The sequence below is a fragment of the Magnolia sinica genome, chromosome 9, assembly GCF_029962835.1.
Source record: "Magnolia sinica isolate HGM2019 chromosome 9, MsV1, whole genome shotgun sequence".
Classification (NCBI taxonomy): domain Eukaryota; kingdom Viridiplantae; phylum Streptophyta; class Magnoliopsida; order Magnoliales; family Magnoliaceae; genus Magnolia; species Magnolia sinica.
This window is the reverse complement of record NC_080581.1, coordinates 9,886,822-9,892,821: the sequence shown is the minus strand read 5'-3', so window position 1 is coordinate 9,892,821 and position 6,000 is coordinate 9,886,822.

The following is a 6,000-nucleotide window of genomic DNA, read 5'->3' as shown; positions in this document are numbered from 1 at the left end:
TGGCACTCAGGCCAGACTCAAACTGGACTCGGAATGGGCCATCTTAATCTTCATGGGCTGAACCGGGCCTATTTGCTTTTGCCTGTCACAGGTCCAGCCCAGTATCAGTCTTGGGTTTTACTGTTGGATGGCCATGGGCAGACCTCGACTGGGCCTGAACCTGGCCGGTTGCCAGCTCACTGGCTAAGCCCACACGCATGTGGAGCAAGGTCAATTCACACGCTGGTACACATACTAATATGCTAGTATAAAACCGGAAGCAAATTGGCTGGTGTACTGTACACCACCGACCTTGGTGATGTGTGTACGTAGTGTTCGAAGATAAGCACAGTCCTTGAGCCCTAAAATCTATGAAGGGTTGAAAGGAGATCAAAGTTACTTGGGCCCTACAATGATGTATTAATTTATTATATTCACACTGTCAACCATCATTTTAGAGCATGAGTCTAAAAATGAGTCATATTCAAAGATTAAGTAGACCACACCACAAATAGCGCACTTGTAGGGCCCCACCATAATGTTTATTTTCCATCCAATATGTTCATAAGGTTGCATAAACCTAGATGAAGAGAAAAAATAAATATAGATTGACACAAAACTTCTATAACCCCACAGAAGGTATTAATGGTAGATGTTCAATCCCCTATTGCTTTCTACAATGTAGTCCACCTGATCTTTGATTCTGTCTTATTTTTTGGGCTCAAGCCTTAAATGATCTCGTCAAATGGACGAACGGTTTGGATATAACACATACCCCGTGGTAGCCCCACAGGACTTGGTGACATCAACACACCACTAAGGTCAATGGTGTGTGGTACACTTGTGAGGAGTGTGTACTGAAAGGAGAGGGACTTCACCTTAAAGTGAAGGTGTGTAGTGAAAAGTGAGAGCGAGAGTACATTGACACTTGCATTCATTTTTAGTACACACTTGCATTTTCTTTTATTATAGAATGGTGTTCACATTTGCATTCGCTTTTATTTTCAGCATCATGCGATCCCATAAAAATGATCATGACTCTCTCGTTATGCGTCCAATTGGGCATTCTTAGGCTTGTTAGAAAAGATAATTCAACAAGGTTTCAAATAAATTGAATTAATCTCATTTGGAGACCTTTTGACCTTTCAAAAATAGGCCTAAAGTTCATGACGTATTCATGAATTATTTGCATTCGCTCTCATTTTTACTATAATACGATTCCACGATAATGATCATAACTCCTTTGTTATAGGTCAAAACGAGGCGATCTTAGGCTCATTACAAAGATAATTTAATGAGTTTTGAAATAGGACTAAAATTATCTCATTCAAAAATCACTTGATCTTTCAAAAGTAGTGAGTCCAAATCCTTTGATGGTGTAACTCATGTTTCTTGTATGGTCAACATCACACGACTCTATAAATGAGCCAGATCTTCTTTGTTACACATTAAATCTGAGTGATCTTGAGCTTTTTGGAAAGACAATTCATTAAGCTTTATAATGTGCAATTAAAATATCTTGATTAAGAACCATTTGGTCTATTATCATCTGACTCGAAAGTCATGAAGAAATTAAGACTTATGCTATGGAAGGTGCACTTCGAATCAGTGATGATAGACCAAACATATCTCGTTTAAGTTGATTAATAATTTATTGGAAAGCTTATCGAATTACCTTTCCAACAAGCCCATGGTCAGTCAAATCTGAGGTGCAACAAAAGAAATATAGTCCATTTACTAAAGTCACGCGGTCTAACCATGCAAGTAACGTGAGTCCACTATCAAAGATTTTGGACCCACTTTTGAAAGATAAAATGATCTCCAAATGAAGCAATTTTAGTTCTATTTAAAATTTCATTGAATTATCTTTCTAATAAGCCCAAGGTTGCCTCAATCAAACCAGTAACGAAGGAGTTGTGACCATTTTTGTGGGATCACATTATGCTAAAAACAAAAATGAATGCCAACAGCTCACAATGCCATCATAGAATTTAGGTCTACTTTTGGAATGTCAAATGGTGTTCAAATGAGATGATTCTAGTCATATTTGAAAAATAATCAAATTATTTTTCCAATGAGCCTAAGATCACTCTCATCCAACCCGCAATAATGTAGTAATGATTGTTTTTGTGGGGTTGTACGCTACTGGAAATAAGAGCGATTGCTAATAGTTTGTGAAATAGCCTCCGAATGAGATGATTCCTATCTTTTTTGAAACCTCATCAAATTTTCTTTTCAGCGCCCAAACTGACTTGTAATGAGGGAGTTATGACCATTTTTGTGGGATCATACTATAACGCCCTGACTTTTTAGGACCCGGGTATATAACCCGTTTCCCAAAAGCCCGAGTGTTAACCTATAGAGCTAAATTTCACACATATATATATATATATATATATATATATATATATATATATATATATATATATATATATATATATATATATATATATATATATATATATATATATATAGTCCCAGTCTCCTGCGCACCATGCCGCACCATGCTTAAATACGAGTTTCCATATTGTCCGTTAGATCCTCCTATCGGCTGGGATTCAAGCACCGTGAGAAGAGAGAGTATCCTTGAAGGAGGACTCGCGCGGCATCTTTTCCGGCATCTGACGGGGTTTCTAATGAAGTGACGTCTCTCAGTGTTGTAGGCCATGCCATGGTGTATGTTTTTTATCTACACCGTCCATCGATTTGGAGAGATCATATTAGGACATGATCCAAAAAATGAATCAGATCCACAGCTTGAGAGGACCCCAACACAAAAAACAGTGGGAACAGTGACGCCCACCGTCAAAACCTTCTAAGGGTCGCGATAGTTTTCATTGAGTCAAATATTTGCGTTTTCCTTCTTTCATGTCTGCTTTAACACATGAATATGTGGGATCTCAAATAAACGTCATGGTGGAACTTCAGAAGGTTTCAACGGTGGGCGTCACTCTCATCACTGTTTTTTGTGGTGAGGTCCACCCCAGCCCAGGATCTGCCTCATTCTTTGGGCCATGCTCTAAAATGATCTCTCCAAATGTATGGACGGTGTTGATACAACACATACAACATGGTGGGCCCATAGAAGTTGGTGACGTCACTTCAGTAGCCAGCCTGTTAGGGACGAAGATTTCCTGTGAAAGCCTACCGTTGGAAGTTCCTGCGCTGGGAACGCAGTTGGGCCACTGGGATGTTTGTGAGAAATCCTCACCGTCCATCAGTTTTGTGAGTTTATTTTAGGACATGAGGCCAAAAATGAACCGTATACAATGCTCAAATGGGCCGAAAACTTGATAAGTGAACATCCACAGTTGAAATATTCATGGGGCCACAGAAGTTTTAAATCATGCTAATATTTGTGCTTTCAGTTCATCCCAGTAGGAATGACGTTATTAATGGTATGGATGGCATGTAAATATCAATGTTGAACCCAGGTAGGTTTCAACGGTAGGAATTTCCCTAAATACATTTTCCTTTAGTACGGCCCACTTGAGTCTTGGATCGTGTTCAATTTTGGTCTAATCTCCTGAAATTATCTTAGAAAACGGATGGATGGAGTGGATTCCTGAACAACATGACGGTGGGCCCACCTATGTTCCCAGCGCAGGAACTTACTGCGAAAGGCTTTCGCAGGAAATCCGCGTCCGCCTGTCAGAATCCCATCCCCGTCCTGGAGCACGCATCCTTCCCGGAGGCGGATTGCGTCCTAACCCCGCCTGGATGGTAGGGCTCTGTGGGGCCCATCATGATGTAGGTGTTTTATCCACGCCGATTCACCACGTTTGTCAGATCATTTTAAGGTATGATCCTTAAAATAAAGCAGTTCCACCGTTGCAGTGGACCACAAAGTGGGGATTGAACGTCCACCTTTAATAACTTCTTGGGAGCGGGAGAAGTTTCAGATCAAGCTGATATTTGTGTTTTCACTTCATCCATGTTTGTATGACCTCATCAATAGGTTAGATGTCAAATAGCCATTATAGTGGGCCCTAAGAGGTTTTTAATGGCGGAAATTCAATCAAAACTGTTTTCCCATGGTGTGGTCCTCATGTGATTTAGATATACCTAATTTTTGGGACAATGTCATAAAATTATCTTTCAAAATGAATGGACGACGTGGATAAAACATATACATCATGGGGTCCACATAGCACCGACCACAGCTGATGGCAGCGTCACCAGCCAAACCGCGTCACCCTAGGAGGTTTTTAATGACGAAAATTCAATCAAAACTGTTTTCCCATGGTGTGGTCCACATGTGATTTAGATATACCTAATTTTTGGGATAACATCATAAAATTATCTTTCAAAATGGATGGACGGCGTGGATAAAATATATACATCATGGGTCCACATAGCACCGACCACAGCTGATGGCAGCGTCACCAACCAAACCGCGTCCCTATCTTCCCAAAACTGATGCCCCTGTCTTGCCAAAAAAGGTTCTCGTGTCTTTCCGAAAAAAGTGCTGCGCGAGTTGTCCTTCAGGAGAGTCTCTCTTGCGCACGGTTGTTAAATCCCAGCCGATGAGGGGATCTAACGACTGAAGGAGGAGCTCTCATTTAAGGTCGGTGCGGCATGGTGCGTAGGAGACCCGGACTCTATATATATATATATATATATATATATATATATATATATTCTTCATCAGAGTTAACAGATAAGCGTAGAATGGATAAGTTAGCATAAAGAAAAATTTTATTTACATTTGAAATATACAAGGAGCTGCCCATAATGACTTATACAAACCAATGTCTCCACATTAACAATTACAAAATTACACAAATGAGAAATTTAAAAGCATATGAAACATATAAATGAAAGTCGTAAGATCGCGCAACTTCCTTGACAGGTACAACCATGCATCCTTGACCACCATAACGGCTCCTCATCAGTCTGAACCTGCATACCACTTAAGCCTCTTGTGCTACCTGTACGGTTATATATTTGATGGACGAGTGGCCAACTCAGTGTGAATTCTCCTCAAGATTACACACCACCACATTACATAAGCATAGTCATAAATCAAAACATACAAAACAATACATGATGCAGGTCTTATTAGATGCATGGATGCTTGAATGCAGTTATCACCCCGGGGATGCACATCCATGTGGAAGTTGGGCTCGTCACCTATGCAATCATCGAACCTGGGAAAATCATCCAGTCGGAAAGGGGCTAGTCATCAGTGAAAACATACTATGTGCGGCGTAACGACTGCCTTACGTACATCACGTATGATAATAATAGATGTTGGTCTCTGCCATGTATGCATGATCAGACAACCCGTTATTAGTCCAATTACAACCAGCCAATTTAAATAAGCTCAAAGGTCACTACGGAGGCTTGTCACCAGCGTAGGCTGATAGCTCGGGCATAGGTCCCATACCACTATCCCCGGCTCATGAGACAATCATCTTATGATGTTTAATGGAAACCCGTCGATTAGTGGCTAATCATATTTCAGTATATGGGGCTTACCATCACATGGTTGTATAGAAATGATACATCGAGCCACATAGGGCAAATACTAAAACAAAACCACGTTGGGCAAATGTCAAAACTGAGCCAGATAAGGCAAATGTCAAAACTAAGCCACATAGGGCGAATATAAAAACTAAGCCACATAGGGCCAATATCAAAACCATGCGATAAAGGCCATCTTTGAAAACCACTTAACACAACAACCCTTGGATGGTAGGCCCACATTAATGATCCATCTAGATCACCACTCAATAACCACTAGATCGAAAGTCCATTGCAATCACCATCAATCGAGTTACATCCCAAGTATGGGTGTATATTTATAAGTGAGGGTTTCCCACAAATGTATCGGTTTAAGTTCCATAAGCAAACTACAAGTAATCCACAAGTACGAGAAAATATGCAGGATAATTATTAAGCATGTGATCTTGCATATCAATTTCAACATTTAACACATGTACTCACAAAGCAAGATATCAATTAACAATTCAGGGTTAAAATAAAACTATCACTTATGCTAATGGGAAAGATGGAAAG